This window comes from Ambystoma mexicanum, chromosome 7q (assembly GCF_040938575.1).
Source record: "Ambystoma mexicanum isolate Mex_15411 chromosome 7q, UKY_AmexF1_1, whole genome shotgun sequence".
Classification (NCBI taxonomy): domain Eukaryota; kingdom Metazoa; phylum Chordata; class Amphibia; order Caudata; family Ambystomatidae; genus Ambystoma; species Ambystoma mexicanum.
Window position 1 is genome coordinate 415,122,561 of NC_090941.1, and position 19,512 is coordinate 415,142,072.

A 19,512-nucleotide genomic window follows, 5' to 3' on the forward strand; every position below is an offset into this window, starting at 1 on the left:
TGCCCTCCATCGGCTCCAAGCCACGCCCCGTTAACTGTTCATGTTACCAGTTAAAAAATACAATATGAAAAACTACATGCTGAATCAAGACAGCCAGTAGCTACAATTTAAAAAAAATATAAAGTTGTAATTATTGATGAAGTCAGTATGGTATCAAATATAATGCTTGCATTCATATATTTGCGTATGCAAGAAATTCTAAAATGTGATGAAATTAAATATTTGGTGGTAAACATGTTATTGTATTTGGTGATTTGTTACAGTAAACATCAGTAAATGGACCACCTGTTTTTTTTTTTAAACTATTAAAACAAAAGATAATGTTAAAGCCTTTGGAAGCATAGGCATTTTTAGATTAATGGAGTAATTTCATTTACTTTGAACAGAAAACGCGAGACAAAGTGAAGATATTGAATCTGGAAATATGCTGAAACAAAATGGAAAAGTTAATGAGAGTTTGATCATTAAATTACAAGAACAACAAATAAATACTTTATACGAAAAAGACGTAACAGCAGAACAAGTATATACTGCCTTACTAAAACAAGTACAAATACCAATATGCCTCCCGTGCCCTTCAGCAGATTGTGCAAAATTTTATTCTGAAATGAATTCTAAAGAAAATCAAAAAGTTATTTCATTTAAATCAGTAGAGACAGTGGATCAGTCTGCTTTAACTAAAACGATGCAAAACAAAGTTAAACTAATTACAGCATACAGTTTCTAAAACAAAAGGCCTTCATCTTTGTTTAAATCTTTGTTTAAATGTTAAAGTAATTATAAAAAGGAATGTTAGTGTACAAGAAGGTATAGTGAATGGAGCAATGCGTTATACAGCTGTTTTAATAAACCATGCTGGAAATCTATTTATTGAATATATTGCAGTACAGTTTGATAACAGTAAAGATGTGAAACAAATAAAAAGGGTTAAAGAACCCTTTCAACTTTTAAAAAACATTTATGTAGTATGCAAGCAATTGTCAATACCTCCAGCATATGCAGTAACTATACATAATTCTCAAGGTTTAGGTGTAAATTCTGCCTTGGTAGATATCAGATCTAATGTTTTTACAAAAAGAATGAGTTATGTGGCTTTTTCTAGAGTGCAAACAAGCTGGTTTATTTTAGTAAATGCGGATGTACAAATAAATCCATGTTCACACTCAACGTATAAAAAAAAACCAAAAGGGCCTCATTGCAGGTTTGCCGGTCCAGTAACAACGGTACCGGTAAGCTTGCTGGTACCAATGTCACCGGACCGGCAAACTACGAGTTCTGCTCGCGGGTGCCTTCCGCCTGCCAGGTCTGACCTGGCTGGCATACCGGCACCCGTGAGCACACACTGCCGGTAGCACCGGCACCATTCTAAATGGTGCCGGTGATACCGGCCTCCCCATTGAGTCCTATAGGTCTCAATGGGAATGGGGAGTAAAAGTTTCCGGCCCCTGGCAATGGGGAAATACAGGGTCCGCCAGGGTTCTAATGGCCCTGTATTTCCCCATTGCCAGGGGCCATAAACATTTGCAAGTTTGGTGGCAGCCTGCCGGTTTTGCCGGCAAGGCTACCGTCAAACTTGTAATGAGGCCCACTGTGTGTAATTTATACTGACCACTTACCCCCAATTGATATAACAATGCAAAATAAAATGAGTTACATTATAGGGTAAACCCACAATTTCAAAATTGCAAAAAGTAAATCGCAAAATAACACAAAAAAGTCAAAAAATTAATATTGCTGTAAAACAAAGTATTTTTGGATTTTGGAACAGCTTACAGTTCTATAAGTAATGCTCCAGGATTTCTTAATAATTCAGGAGTGGATTGTTATGCTAATGTAACTTTGCATATGCTGTTAAACGTACAATCTTTTTTTGATAATATAACTCTTAGGAGTAACAATACGTTTACATTATGTATACAACCATAAGAAGTAACATTACGAACAATGCACAAAAGGCACATAGTTGTACTCATATACTTACACAAATAGATACATATTTACAACAAACTTATTTTACCACCAACCAGCAACGAGATCCTTATGAACTATTGTTCACAATATTTCAACATTTACATACATCTGGAACCAATGTCAAAAATGCAATAAGCATACATTATACGTATAGAAATCAGTGCATGTCTTAGAATTTGTCTAACATTCAACCTATTATTAATGAAAATATCCTACTGTTATATATACCTAATGTTCCCAAAATCACTTTTAAAGGTTGGTTAAACAAACTGTGTTATACATGGCAATTGCATACAATGTAATTAACAAATTAAGGAAACAATTCAAGTTACATATTTTTCTAGCTACCTCATTTTAATGTTATTTAGATACAGAGACACAGTGTACATTTAAATACTTTAAAAACAAACTATACACATTCTTTCAGTTTCTCTTTGTGGAACCAATTACAAAACTGAAATTATCATATATCATCATAGGAGCACCACAGATACTGGTCATTATATAATCTATGTACGGCAATATTCATTATGGCTTCAATGTTTTGAAGAGCAAATTACCATAAAAGAAAGATTGCCATTTAAAAGATGCCTACATAATTTTATTAAAAATAACAGCAAATTAAAAAAGTGATAGACACATCATAAAAATGTTTAACTAATTAAACATTCCCAATATCTTTAATAATAACATGTATTTATACTTTTACATACTTTCTCGATTTCTGGCGATTTTCGTAATCATACCCAGAAATAATTTGAACAATTACATACAAGTATTAATGTTAAAACTTCTATCTAAATAAAATAGAACCTTTAATTGGTATTTTTCAAAAATATCTTATACATAAATGCAATATAAATGGAATTATTTACATTTCAATTTTGTATTTTGAGTTCAGTTAAGTTCAATAAGATTTATTTTGATGGTAAGTCATAAAAGCAAACAATTCATCAAAACATCATATAATACCATAACATACATAAAATAGCCACGTATAACATAACATTATAAGTGACAATTTCCAGATATTAGCTAGGCATCCCCTTCTGTTTCTTTGTCCGAATACTCCATTTCCACTTTAGATATTTTCTGATAGCAAATACTGAAGACATATCAGTGGAATTTATGCAAGTTGCATAGCTTCCCCAGTAGACCTACACCCTTGACCGAAGAAGAGTGTTTTTAAAACACTTTCTTAAGGACAATGTTACTGGACACAGCAAAATTGGGTGGATCAAGTCCTCATCTGCATTTTTACATCGAAAACATATCGGGGGGACATCATTGTTCCAATTGTGCTTCATCACTGCCATAGGCAAGATCCCAAGCCGCAGTTTGATGTACAGGGATCTTTAAAATTGGGGATTAATATATTCCAGGTGGGCCTCATAGCCTTCCTGAGTTTTAATAGACAAATATCATGCCAGAGGCCTGGAACCAGCAGATTTCTCAATAATATCCTGCAGTATCTTGGTGAGAGCAGCAGATTTGACCACAGCTTTAGAGGTGGTCGAAATTACACTTGGGTTCAGCCAGAAATCTTTAAGATCCGATTCCCTCAAGCATTTCTTAACATGGCATACCCAATTCAGGTAAGGACCCCCTTCCCCCGCTGAGATAAAACATCTAGAAATGCATCTTTATAAATGACGAGTTTCTCATTGTCCACAGCTGAACCCAATAGAGTACTGGGCGCAGTTGGCAAATTGATTAGATCCCCTGCATGCCTGTGAATTTGGCGTGCAGGGGGCCAATCCCAATATATCCTTCAAATACTTGTTTCAAACCCTCTCCACCTGGCAGATAGTCATCTGCCCCCACAGCACCGCACCATAAATTGCAGCTTGCCTTGTCTGGGTTTTTATGCCTCCAGTGAGACACTCACTGCTCAATTGCCGTGCTATGTTGTGAACCTTGCGACGTTCCACCATACCTTGTCAGTGTTATCCTGGCTTTTTCAAGCTGCATGGACCAACCACAAGATTGCATGACTCTGACCACCAGATAATCATAAAAGTCAACCTGTTGAATTTCTCCTTCATACAGGACCAACCTAAGCCCTTTGTGCTTTTTGCAGAAAGCACCAAATATGTCCAGTTGCTTACGGATGCCAGAAGGTGTTAGTGATAATAATACTGCATCGTCCACAAACAGCAAGACAGATATCTTTTCACCAGCCAGTGTTGGTGCAACAGTCTGCGTGCCCAGTAACTACTCTATATTACCATTGATAAATAAACAAAACATCTTGGGGGCCAGGACACACCCCTGACGAACAACTTTTTTCAATTTTGATTCTGCTGGATGTACTCCTGTCAATTCCCCACCTAACCACTGCAGTGGTGCCAGTGTACAGACTCTGCATGGCACTAATGAAGGCATCCAGGATGCCTAGTTCCCTAAGTACCTCCCATAGGCAGTGTCTTGGCACAGTGTCAAATGTGCTACACAGGTCTACAAACACTGTGTACACACTAACTTTCCTGAGGACCACATATCACACACCAGCCGCAGCCGCAAACTTTGATCAACTGTGCTTAGGCCTTCAAATAACCCTGCTTGACGGTGGTTGATAATCTTCCTGTAATTAGCTCAGGTCTCCAAGTGAAATAATAGGGCTCTGGAATAGCCCCCCCCCACCCAGCATCCAGTAGTAATACAGGTCTATAGTTGAATGGATCATCTCTAGGGCCCTTTTTGTGGATAGGAACCAGCTCAGCAGTTGTCCACAACAAAGAAACTACATTTTACTCAAAATTGCATTAAAGATTTTTGTAAAATATGCGACCCAGACAACCTGTTCACTCATCCCAAATCTATTGGTACCCTGTCGGAGCCTGGCACCTTTCCTAGCTTTTGACACTTTAATGCTCTTCACATGAAAGTGACATTGGCGAATGGATATAGTCCTCGTTCTGCACGGCGCACACCCCTTTGGGGGTATCCATGTCACTTCCTTCCCCTTCTGTTCCATACAGACCTGTTCTGTAATGTACCCCTGCAAAGTATTTGGACTCATCAGGCCCCAAAAACCCTGTGTGCCCCCTTTTCTGATAGCAGTTAACAAGGCACTACAGGCATCCTCATGCCATGCCCTCTTCTTAACCATTAATAACCTTTGACACTCTGCTCTGGCCGAGCTTACCCTTGAGCTAACAGGCACCATTCATGTCTTCACTTCACTAGTCAACAAATCTGCACTCCTTGTCATACTATCGGTAGATATCTCGGTTGATTTGCATATTGTTTTCGAGGGTTTTTAAAATCACAATCCCACCTTCCCTATGATGTTTTCGTGTATAGATACCAAGGTGTCAACATTACAACCATCTGTTTCAACTAATTCATCCAGGAGTGGGATAATATCATGGTACCCTAGAGGCAAAATTGTCGCCAAATCAAGCTTACCCCACCTGATATTTTGCCTGGCATGACCCTAGACTTCCAGTTCAATAGCGTCTGTCATGCAATTCTAACAGGTGCCCGCACAAATGCTCCCTCACTTCCATTTTCAACAGATGGTGATCACTCTCAACCCTTTTACGGATCTGGATGCCATCCAGCAAATTCCAAGCCTCTATGTTCAAAAACATATAGTGATTTTACTATTGGCTCCACAATTTTCGAAGGTGGGCGCAGCTGGGGCATCCCCCGGAATTCAGCCGTTACAAGCCCTTAAGTTAGCTGACATTAGCAAAATAGCTATCTCCTCCACGTTCTTATGTCGCCATACCGGTTAAGTGGAACTGAGAGGCCCCAATCCCCTAGTGGCTGTCCTCTTCGTTCATAATGTCAATCATTCTCAACAAAGGCTCGAACTGTAAATTATGATGCCCCATGACCAGGAACTTTAAGGGGCCCAAAGAGGATGATCTACAACCCAGAACACAATCCACAATCTTTCCAATAAGATCCATGCCCCTATTGTGCAGAATCCTGTTGTTAAATTTAATCAAAAGCATTGTGGAGTCATCCCTTAACTGAAGGTATCATTCGGTCATGTCAGGGGAACCAGTATCCACTAATTTAGCTGATTTAAGCAGGGCTATATCTGCCCACATAACCGGGGCCCTGCTCGGGCGGCCCTTCCCCAATTTTACATGCCAATATGGCAAAAGTGGTAAACCCTTGCATGTTGGGGGCTTTCATAGACCAGATTTACTGCAGGAAAATTACACCATGCTCATGAAGAAAAAACTGAGCCAGTCATTGTCCATCATATATTTATTTACACCTGCTACATTCCATGAGAGGACCCGCACCCCGGGACCAGTCTGGGCCAGACATGCACGTAAATAATGACTTAGCGTGACCTGTATGACCCCAGAATGTACCTCTGAATCATGTAAGAGTGGGACACGACTCTGTCCGTGCCCATGGTTCCCAGTCCGTCAGTTCCGGGTGACTGAGCCCTAGCCCCCACTAAGCTGAATCAATCTATGCTGGATCCCTGTTGTACTATGCTTGCTATCTAGCCACCCTGCTCTAGGATGAGCATTACAAGAAGCCACTGCCTCTGCTCTTAGTGGGTTGACAGGGGCCTGGCATCAAGGTCCTCCTCCCCTAACATTGGATTGTGCGATCCCAAGGCCCCGGTCAGTCCCCAGCATTTTTGATGAGCCATGAGGGCAGTGACATTTTTACTGAGATTGACAAACCAGACGGAGGAAGCGACCGCTGTTCCATTTCCAGTATACCCGGGACTGCGGAGGGGTCTTTCATCTGAACTCTAACTGAGTCCCTACCATATGGCCCTGACAATCTATTGCATACATGATGTCACTGTGTATTACGGAGAGACAGCCTCTCTTTACCCTCAGCCAATGGGTGACCTTTTTAATTAGGCCTTCCATCTCTTTGTATTTACGTTCCTGGGGTCTTTACGGTCATTAAATAAAAGCAACCCATCCTAGGGGTTCCTCCCCTAATGTCCCTAGGGTGAGGGCTTAGCCTCATTGGCACTGTGGGTCGGGCCCATGCACTATTATCCACCCCCATTGGGTTGATAGGAGGTCTAAATTGCAGATCATTATTCGCCAGATCCAGTTCTTGCAAATTACATGCATTGCCCCTTATGGATCTGCTTTTCTCAGCATGGGCCCCCATCCTTTGCTCAGCTGGTCCAGCTGGTGCAACCACCTCTCCGGCCACACAAGTGGGTGCAGGAGGGACATGAAGTGCTAGGCCCTCTATGACCTTCGCCAGTCTACTCAAATCACTTTTTAGTTCGTCATTCTCTTTGTGCATGAATTCTATGAGTTCTATGGCACACCTACAGCCCCTTCACCCAGTAGACCCTGCTACATTTACTGGGGTTACGACCCAGCACAACGTTGGGAGGCACAAGTGTAGATCTGGGTGCCGATGGAAGCTGGGGTGCGGGAGCGGGAGCTACAGTAGTCATATCATCAGAATCATCAATAGTATCCTTAATGCCATTAGCATTCCGAGCCTCATACTTATTGCTGATGACAATCTCCGGGAGATAGCTACTGATGATTGCAGTCTCTGGATCCCCCTCCACTGGGGCTTCCCCTCCCTCCATACCCTTATTCCCTTTGTCCACAATTATAACTCCCATTGGTGGTGCATTACCTTATACTGTTATGTGATAGGACTTCACTTTACTTTCATTTGGGCATTTATCAACCTGGTAACCTTGCAATATATTGTCCACTTCCACAAGAGTAGCTATACTTGCTGTGTGCGATCACATACTATTTTTATCCAGTGCTTGTCTCTCCGCAATGATGAGCTTGTGCCTAGGGTTCAGCCTCTCACTTTGGGTCATTGGGTGCCCCCTCCATGCTTGCAGTTTCAATAGCCTCTTCCCCCATTTCATGCCACAATTAGAGGATACCCCTTTTTCACACTGCCCCCCTTTGATGCCGGCTTTCCTCCCACTTCATGTCCCCTTGCTAATGGGGTCAATATCTTTTAGGAACCCAGCAATCTCCTCTATCATGGCGTTGACTTCTTCAATCCACTCCACAAACTTCGTGGTGCGTGTCCTTGCAGAACTGCTTTGTAAGGGGATTAGTGTCTTTCTTTTAGACCTGGGTCTAGGAAGTTATCAGGACCTGGGGTACCCAGAATACTTTAAAATGGCTTATACACCAACAACCAATATGTATAAGGCTACCTAAAACAAGCTTAAAAAGTAGCTTAAATAGATTGTGCACCAACAACCAATGTCTACCAGGCTACATAAAACAGCTGTATATAAAGTTTGTTAAAATATAAAAACATAAACCTATGGATATAACAAAACCATTAGATTCCTATGCAGATTATGATTTTAAAAGTTAGTTTCCAGACTCCTACATGAGCCCTTGGCTCTAAGCAAAGTTTGAGTCAATGAGACAGGCAGACAAATACAAATTGGAGTCTGCCTGGATAAGGAGACCAACATTCCAGGAACCAAAGAATCACGCTGTGGCTTCAAGAAACAAGATGCTCGCAGGGAGGCCCGCCCGACAGCTCGAGAGGCTGCCCTAGTCTGTCTCCTCAACATTGCTCCCACACATTCAGATTTACAAGTCAATTTATTTACTCTGTGATACTACTTCCAGGGCAACTCATGCATCTCTTCACCACAGTACCTCTCAGTAGTTGCTTACTTGGTCAATGTTAGGTGTGACCCTGGTTGACTCACTGTGCAAGCGCCTCCAGCCCACAGTGACCTGGATTATCTTAGCTTGTCTTCTTCTGCAAGACTTCAAGACCATAAGCAACAAGCAGCAATGCGGCTGTGCAAGTCAAACCCAGCCAAACCCAACTTCCCGGATCAGCTCTGGGAGGGTCAGCCACCCGCCCTCCTGTCCCATTACTCCTTTCACAACCTTGACGGGTGCTTAGGAGTGTTGGGAGTGTTTTATTTATGGGCGGGGAGCTACAAACAGCAGTATGCAAATAAAAAAAGCTCTCCAAGGGTATGTGGAGAGGGTAGCACTCAGGGTGCAGCTCCCTGCCACTGCTACATAAGAAGCAGGAGGCAGGAGGTTTCCCTGAGATCCGTTGGTCTGTATGCCAATGGAGTGGTACAGTGGCACACGAGGGGTACATGAGGGTACAAATGGAGAAAAAAAGGCAGTTGATTAAAAGCCAAGCCCATCAGCGCCCTTGGCTCAACTCCAGCAAGACTAGGGACCATTGGAGGCAACGAGAGTTGCCTCAAAAGCCTCCAAACCCAAAAACGTCAAAACATCCGATACAGGTCGAAGCAGTCATTTCTCCTTATGTTGGCACCTTGGTTCTTTCCTTTCTTCCTTGCCTGAGCCCCCCACTCCTGCAGTCCTCCGATCTCCAGGCCACAAAGGAGCTCAGACTCTACCAGGGCTCCTCCACAGGCACAGTAATGCTAGCGAGGACAACAAACACCCACTGGCAAGCTCCAAGCTTGTGGGAAGAAGGCTAGAGGAACGGACCTAACACTGTGCCGTGCCCGTGTCAAGCTGCACCGCAGCTATCATGTGGCCGCACTCGACACAGGCACAGGATTTGAGATTTTCACGTGGACTATAAGTATACTTTTGCATATTTCCTCAATTTCTAGTGATTTCCATAATGATGCCCAGAAAATATTTGAACAAGTACATAAAAGTATTCATGTTACAAGGTGTATGTAAAATTAACCTTTCATTTGTATTTTCAAAAAGCTTTAACATGTTTAGTTTGTATTTTTAATTGCACTATTTTTAAAAGGTTCTTAATAAAATTGGGGGTAAAGGACGGCTATAAGGGGTGATGTGGAGGTAGTCATAAAAATACAATTAGAAATAACAAAACAAATAAACTTAATACATTTACAGGCAACAATTATATAGTTTAATAGATTATTATTACATAAAATTAAATACTGCAAATATAAGGAATAACAAAGTTAAGGTAACAACATCACTTAAATATATCAATACTTTTATAAAGATTACTATGTTAAAATCAAATATCATGATAAACTTAACTCACCCAACATTTTCAAATTGAAATTATTATACAAAATCATAAAATCGATGCATAATAAACATTGATTGCAAACTATGTAAAAATATAAACAATGAAATACAATATACACTTTTACCAAAACATCTTAAAACAAACTGCAAGATCTTTTGCTAATAACAAATATATAAATTAAACGCATACAACATAAGATCTATTCCTAAAAAATCCATGTGCAAGATTTTTATTAACTAAAAAAAACTATTCAAAATAAAAAAATATGTAAACATAAATTGTAAATAACAAAATATATATAAACATGTCATAATTAGTCTACTTTACATAAAAAAATACAAACACATTTTACACTTACAAGTAAATAATTAAATACCTATTGAACAACATAAAACATACTGATACTAATTAATATATACCAATTAAACATACTTTAAATACTCAAAGAAATTAAATATAATCACAATATTTAATAACATGTACTTTAACAAATGGCATGCATATTTATGAAAATTACAAACTAATCAACATTTAAATTAAAATAGTGAAAACATGTTATTTGTGAGGATTGTGGGCAAAGAATAGCCTGCGTCAGGAAAGTACCATACCGCCACAGTTCTACAATCCCCAGTAGGCTGTGGGGCAGGCCTTGCGCATACTAAAGTCAGGCAGAGTACCTTCCTAGAAGGCACGCACGCCAGGAGGAGGACCTGGGAGCAAACTGGCACACCTTGTGCGTTCTTCTTTCATTTTCAAGTAGCATGTTCCCGGCCAGCGGCGGTGAGGGATCAGGAATAGTTGGAACCCATGTGGCAGCTATGATTGCACTTATGGAACCCTGGCCTGTGGCGGTGATATGGGGTTTGGGCGTGAGCTGCAACATCTCGTGCAAAAACAACTTTGCGGGCGGCAAAGTGAAAGGCATTTGACTCTGAGGTTGTGCGCGGTCTCAGAGGCCACAGATAAGTGGTGAGAATTTCACATAGTCGTGTTTGAGTTTTGCTTTTGCCAGGTGCTAAAACAGCAATGTTACAACTATCATTTGGCTTTTTGTTTGCAGTGTGTCAGGAAGGAACGGTGCCATGTTTCTACTTTCATTTCTCTCTGAATAAAAAAGTGACACTACAGAGACTTTGCTACACTTTCTCCTTGGAGTTAAAGGAGAAAAATTATAGAGACATTTAGGGGCACTGTGCAATCTAGAGACACTCAAGTTTGGGCAAGTAATTGTGCATTTGGAATATGGTGCAGGAAACAATTGTGACAAAACGTGTTGCGCTGCGCACTTGGTGACACAAGACAACCAATGAATTAATTGGTTGATTTGAGAACTCATGGCTATCAGGTATGAACAGAGCTGCTAATGTAATGGGGATATGTACATGAAAAGGAGGATACGATTGGTGGGGTAATATGCTGGTTGGACTTAAGAATTTGGGAAGTGTGCAGATGCTGAAGTGGGAGAATGGAAGACCAGGCTCCCGTCCTTCACCTCTCGAGCTTGGCCTAAAGGTTCACGGCCCAAGCACCCACCACGAGAAGAGTTTACCCATCTACCAGACGACCAGATACCCTGGTACAGGAACATACGGATGTGTCCATCTGCCTGCACAGCAGCCCGCCCCGCCCATGCCGATGCCTGCGGCATGGATCAACTGGACTAAAACTATACGTCGTTAGAGATGCCATGACGACATAGCCAACGGATAGCACATCTGCACAAATATACACACTGGACATTCCCACACCGATCTACACGAAGAATATACTCAGTGCTATGACGTAGGCGACAGGCATATTCACGGACGTGCATCTTTATTATTTTTACATAGGCTTTCAGAATGCAGAAACGCAAGACGCGTCATGAACTCATCTACAAAGCTTGCTCACGCTTCTCTTGAAACCAGTTACCACCATAAGAAGTATAATGAAGACACAATACTGGTCATGGAACTATATGCTATTATAACCTAAAGCACCTATGCACCAAACGGACCACTTATGCACCAGGCCCAAGTAAGCCTCAAACAAGAGCTCCCGTGGACATTAACAAAGCAAGAGTCTAGTTGCTGATCTTGCAGAATGGGCCCGGTGAAACAACCAGCCAAGGTCGCAATGTTGCAAACCCACATTATAAGAACAAAGCATCAAAGGCACGATGTTGCAACCTCGCACTCCGCGCACCAACGTTAAGGTCACACCTGCAACTTAAACCAGACACACAGTGGAAAAGCAATATTAATTGTGCAGAATTCTGCCTCAAACACGGTCCCTCCCCACGTGACCAAGCCGAACCTGACGAGGTGCCAAACCCAGGAGAAAAGAGGAGTCTGGATCCCTCGCTAATGAGACCCAGGCAGATACGCATGAAAGGCAATGGACATCTGCGACAGTGGGAGCGGTCAGCCTTCCAGCTATGAATAAATCCTCACATTGTCTGCACATACCCATAATGAAACATTGTTGCAAATTGCAGGTACACCAAGAGCTGGGAACGGCGGTGGTCCCAGGCTGGGAGGCTCACGGGTGCACCAATCAGAACATGGGGCTCTTATCACTGACGACAGTAATATTAACCAATCCTCAGGAGTCTTCATGTAACAATTCTCATGTATCTAATTGTAGGGACGACCCAGATATATCACCTGACTACCCTTTGTCCACTAACATTGTTCTCTATATGTGTGCTATACTAACCCTACCACTCGAGCAACCAATTGAGAGTGGCGATAGGTTTTTTGTTAACTTTCTGAAGTGACGCAAGTAGCGCGTCATAATACAGTAAAAAGGGCCTGCGAGCCCCACGATTGTGTGTGTGTCAGGACGGACGCGTACGCTCCTTGACCCATCCCTGCCGTTTTGTTTAATAAACATCAGAGTCACCTTGCTCCTTGTGTGTGTCTCATACTCTATCTCATCTGGGATACACGGGAGGAGTTGGGGCCTCCCTGCCTGGAGGTCTGCGGACGGCCCGGCCGACCCCGGCAGAATTTTCCCCCCGACAAGTTGAAGGCACTGCTGAGATCTGTTTAAGATCGACTTTTATTTTTCACTTTTTCCAGGCACTTCCGTTGCGAGGAGGCCCGGCGGCGCGGCCCCCTCTGCCGTTGCCCCCTTCTGAGGACTACAGGACCATCGCGGAGCTGCGAGAAGACCGGACAGCGCAATCCGGATATTGGCCCTCGGGAGCCGGTTGAGAAGTATCCCGCCCGCGGTTCGCGAGTGTCCAGACGTGGTCCAGACGAGGGGAGGTGGCGAGCCGCTTGGAGGGGTGCACGCAGTCGAGCGGCCCTGCATCGAGAGAACTTGGTGAGCATGACACGCACAACAAGCAATGCGAAATTGTGAGGGAGAAGGGAGGAAGTAAATAAGGGAGGAGGGAGGTGTTGTACAAATGCACGGCGAAGGTCTAACAACTTAGTGTTGCCAATGGAATGAATGGTAGCGAAACGAGTGCGAGAGCAGTCGGCTACGTCACGCGAAAGAGGGGGCGGAGCACGAAAACATCACGTGCGGCCGCTCGTAAGGCACTGATTGGCCTAAATCGCGATTACGTGTAAGGGTGGGGGTGTGTGGTTTCCTACGATTTGGCATTTATTGATCAATGAGTAGACGAGGATCCCTATTGTTCGAGCAAGAAACTCGATAGGTAGATGACGATTCCCTGTAGGCGGTGGCTAGTTGCCTAGTTGCCCAATACGGAAGATAATTGGCTGGTTAAGCCCTCCTGTTGAGGGGCGTATCACACGCGAGGCGACGCAGCGTGTGCAGTCCGATTATATTATTGATTTGATTACCTTGTTCCAGGAGTGACAGGAAGACAGCTGTAGGGTTGGTGTAGGGTTAGCGGGGGTAGATTGCAAGTGTATTTTGAACTTAAAGAACATAATAAAATGTACCAGTAGCTCGAAGAGATCGGTGACGTCACCAGTAGGGATTTAATAGGATATCGCGAACACAAGGAATTTTGGTTTTGGGAGTGGTGGGGAAGAGAAATATGATAAGGGAGCGGACACGGAGATAAACGATAAATGAGTGGATCGGGAAAAGGAGAAGGGGAGAGGGGCGTGGCTGCGCACGGAGAACGCCGGCCACGGCAAGTGTAAAAGGGGGAGGAGAACGGGGAAACAGGACGACTGTATAAGAACGTCGTAAAGGGTACGCAGCCGCAGGGGGCTGCGTGCGCTTCGGCCGCAGGGGGCCGTAAGGGTGTAATAATAGAAGGGAATAGACAAATGTAAAACCATACATAAAGGATTTTCGTAAGTCCCCATACTTGCGGGGCCAGGTAAACAATATAAGGTTGTATATTGTAAACTACGAGTGAAGGGAAGGGTAACAACTGGAGCGTCACTATGTCATACGGGACAGGGTCGAGAGGGTGGGGGAACACCCTCACTACACCACTACAACACATATGCACCACACTGCCACCCCATAGGGAGAAATTAATTAAGTACAGCATAGAGTGGACCCAGGGGACGGATAACAAAATGTTAACACCATGGCCGCCTAATGGTAGTTTCGATCCATATGCCCAACATTCACTACTAAACCATCTGCACAATACATACAAGGGGAAGAAGTTGGCAAACCATGTGGAGGTGTTTAACTTATGGAGGATGTTCCAGGGGTCCAGACCAGGACCAAATGGAATGTTCACTATGGGGGAACCACCGGAAGGGAAGGAAATTAAGAAAGAAGGAGAGGATGGAAAAAAGGGGCGTGAAAGCACAAAAAACACGGGGAACGGAGGAGAGGGAGGAGAAAAAATTGATAAATCAGACGACATAAAAAAGGAACCGAACAACGAGATACCCATAACACCGGGAGTGAAAACAGAGGGAGGAGGGTTGTACCCTTTAAGAGAATTAGGAGAAATAGAAGGACAATTAAGGGCGGCTGAAGGATACTCGAACCCGGCATACAGCCCTCCACCATATGTGGCTCATAGGAAGATGCCAATGGGGGAGGGGAGGATTGGAGAAGAGCAGACTGTTGAGATAGGAAATGATGAGTGGGTAGCTGCACAGATATTATTAAAATTACGAGGTTCACTAACTGGAGAAGAAAGGGAGGTAGTAAAGAGAACAGAAGAGGATAGTGCAAGAGAGAGTGAAATGAGGGGGGAGGAGCTATTACGGCAAAAGGAAGAGATTTTGGAGGGAAGATTAGCAAAGCTAAGGGATGAGCAGAATGAATTGATGAAACAGCTTGAGAGGGAGGAAAAAGAGAGAGTGAGGAAAAGGAAAGAAGGTAAGAACGAATTGGAAAAATTAAGGGACTAAATGAGGAGCAAAGGAGAGAAGCTGAAAGGGTAAAAGCAGCAGCAGACAGGGTATCAAGAGTAGTGCTGAGAGAGAAGAAGAAGGAAGAAGAAGAAAAAGAAAAGGAAATGGCAATATGGAAGAGGAGGGTACTATCAGAGACAGCTAAGAAATACGAAGAGGGGAAAGTAATACAAAGTATAGTAGACAGAGAAAGAGTGAAATGGGAAAGGAAGAAAGAGGATGAAAGAATATTGGAACAGATGAGCAACGAAATGATGGAGGAATTGAAAAGGAAAAGGGAGGAAAATAGTAGGGAGATGGAGGAGAGAAGTGAAGGGGAAAGAGAAGGGAGAAGTAGGGAGAGTGAAAGATGGGGGATGTATATAGAAGTAGAGAAGTAGCAACAACATCAGCACTAGGAGGAGCAGTTGGTAACAAAGGAAAAGGAGAAATAGACCTAATAGACTTAGAAACAGTAACAATAAAAGGGAAAAAAGCAGAGTGGGGGGTGCCATTTATGAATGATTTTTGCAGTGAGGAAGAAGGAGTGGAGAGAGAAGGAAGAAAGAGTGAAAGGGAAAGCTTAGATAAGCTATACCTCACTCGAACAAACATAGACTCGCCATGGATCAGTAGGAGAAGGGAGGACCTGGAGAGAAGTGAGGAGGGGGTGGAAGGACTAGTGGAAAGACAAACCCATGAAACCACACCATCCCCATCTCCATCACGCCCTCCCCCATCACACCCTACATGCTCAACCACCGCACGCACGCTGCGCAGAATAAAGCTTGCGCACTTCATGGACGAACTGACACCCTATGCATGTCGGCTTAGAGACCTCCCTAGTCGCAGGCAAGACAGACAAATAAACACGCCCACATTAAATACAGGAAATGACGAAAGGGGAAAGGATGGCGAAGGAGTTAGGAGCAGGGGTAATAAGGACGGAATTGAAGAGGTAAAGGAACCGGAAGAAGAGGAGGGGTGTGAGGACTCGATATTATGGAACGTAAAGGGTGACACAAGACACAACTTAATGCCACTGTTGGAGAGAGGAGGGTTTAGACCACAGTACGTCCCTTGGAAGCACACGGATAAAGAAAATATAAAATGTAGGCTCCCATCACTAAGTGGAGGTGCAGGTAAGTGGATATATGAAATGGAAAAACACACCGCAGGACAGAAACTAGCAGTAGGAGATGTAAAGGGCCTGTTAATATCAATATTAGGGGATAGAGCGGATGACATTTGGAAGAGAGCGGGATTCCATGGGGTAACAATAACAAACACATCGCATGATGGGGCACCATTTGCAAACTGCAGACATGCGCTATGGCAGGCATTGAGAGTACAGTACCCTGACACATCAGACATAGGAGCAATTACTTCCCGTAAGATGCGTGAAAATGAGGATCCTGTTGATTATATCCAGGATATACAAGAGAAGTGGCACATGGAAACTAGAGAACAATGGGACAAAACACCAGCCATATTTTATCATATACTAGTACAAGGGCTCCCAGAAGGAGTTCAGAAACAACTAAAGAAAGTAGTGGGAATGGAAGCAAAACCATGGCCAGAAATACAACTGACTATAGTACATCACTGCAGGACATGGCAAGGAAAAATGAAACAAAAGGAAGAGGACAGGAAAACAGAAGAGGCTAAACTAGTACAGAAAAAACTTACTAAATACACAATGGAAGGGGCACTAATAACCACGCCCACACCAATGGCCCAAAGCCCCACACAAGTAGTGGCTGCACAAGATCCTGCTCAAATAGCACCTCCACAGACTATAACACAACAAGCCCCGCCACTGCAATTACACGCACCAAACATGGGAGGGTACCCAATGCAAGGAGCTGGGTATTATAGTTATAATAGGGGGAGAGGAGGATTTATGAGAGGGAGAGGATACGGATATAATGCCCAACAGCAGGTGGGAGGACTTAGAAATTCCTACCCCACAGGGCAACCAGCATACCAGGACAACACAGGGAGCTTCCCATGGTAAAGCAGGGAACCACCCGTGTGTTGGAGTTGTGGATTATTAGGACACATGTCACGTACGTGTAGGGTCAGGCCAGGAACACCAGCATGGAATGAACAGGCACAACTTAGGACCTCACAAGAGCAGCAGGGCGTACAACAACAGCAGACGTTACAACAAGGAAGTGACCCACAACAACAAATAACACAACAACAGCCACAAACATATTCACTGCCACAACAACAAATAACACAACAACAGCCAATGCCACAACAACAAGTAGCGCTAGCACAGCAACCCCAAACTCAACAAACACAATTGGGTAGGGTGACGGTCTTGGGACACAACCCTTATACAGGGAATGGCCAATCATTGTACCCACAATAGGACAGCCCACAGACGGCCTTGGTGTGTCCCATCCTGTCAGTAACACCTAATAGTGCGGAGGAGCCACGCATAGAGGTAACGATAGGTGACAAAAAATTATCATTCCTTGTTGACACCGGGGCAACCCGGTCTTGCATAAGGGAAGGTAAATTTAAGATGTCAGGCGAAGCCATGAACACCCAAGGATTTTCTGGGGCTAAAGGGTTGGTTCCCTTTACTGATAACGTTCCCTTACCTATTGGAGATTATGATCTGTCAGTTCCACTTTTATATTATAGTGCCTCACCAGTGAATATACTGGGGAGGGACATAATGAACAGGTTGAATATGACGATCTCCTTTACAGAGGATGGCATAATTTGCTCTACTCCAGGGATTAACATGCTCGCAGCACGACAGATTATGCAAGCATACTGTGGACAGACAGCGATTAGGGCGGAGCCAGTAGATGGCGAGCTATTCCAGTATGGAACAGACATGGCATTTGCATGGATGCCAGGGATAGAAGGGAAAATATGGAGGAGGCCAGCAACCTATCTGTTCCGACCAGAAACACCTGTTAATGAACCAGAAGGAAAGGTGTTTGTAATGGACATTGAGAGCATTATTGCAACAGCTGATTATATTGCTGTGCATGCCCAAGATAAAGAAGGGAGAGCATGGAGGGCAGTGATAGCACTAGCAGAAGGATGTAGGCTGACCCAGGTGTCAGATGAAGAGCTGTTCTCAGAAGAAAAGGAGGAAGGTGAAATGGTGTTCATGATGAGTGTAGAAATATGGCTAAGAGTGGCTCACAAACAAGTAGCACAGAAAATTGCAATGGCACTTGAGGCACCCGCATGCACCCCGGTCCCCTTCTTTAAGGAGGATATGTCAAAGGTGCCCAAATCATTATGGACTATTAGCCCTTATGACGTGGGATGCATAAAAAGCATAGGGGGTGTAAGGATAAAATTGAAAAAAGGTGCCATACTACCAAGAGTGAAACAGTACCCACTGTCAAAAGAGGCAGATGAGGGCATATATGAAACCATAACGGCCCTTATAAACAATGGCATATTGGTTCCCTCAGAGTCACCATGTAACACGGCTGTGTACCCAGTGCGCAAGGCTAAAGGGGGGTCTTGGCGCTTCATACAGGACCTCAGGCCCTTAAACAACAGAGTAGAAGCAGAGTATCCAGTAACAGCAAACCCGGCCACAATATTGTGTGGCATTCCAGCAGAAGCATCACGATTTACAGTGATTGACCTTAAAAATGCTTTTTTCTCAATACCATTACACCCAGACTCACAAGATTTGACAAGCTTCACTTACCAAAATACAAAGTGGAAACATACCAGATTGCCACAGGGGTATTGTGAATCACCCTCAATTTTCAATAGAGTAATACAGATGGATTTGGGTAACGTTGAAGTGGAAAGCACAGTGTTACAGTATGTGGATGACATAATAATTTGCAGTACAAACGAAAGTAAATGCAGAGAGGACTCCTTAAAAATGTTGACGATATTGGCTGAAAAAGGGTACAAGGTAGATATGGATAAGATACAATACTGTCAGGAACAGGTACTTTACATTGGCCAACTGATATCCCAACATGGAAGAAAGATTGCACCACAAAGGGCACAGGCCATTTCAAGCACTCCAATGCCACAGACTGTGAGAGAACTGCAGAAATTTCTGGGGCTGTGCAACTACTGTAGAGCATGGGTATTTGATTACAGTTCATACATAGGACCCCTGCTTGAGGGTTTGAGGGATGCCAATAAAGGGGAGAAAAAGTTGAGGTGGACTATGGAAATGAGGGAGGCTTTTGATGAATTGAAAGACGCGATATCAACCGCTCCAGTACTGGCATCCCCAGACTATGAGCGACGATTTTTTATATTTTCACATTGCGACTCAGCAGTGATGAAAGCAGTATTGGCC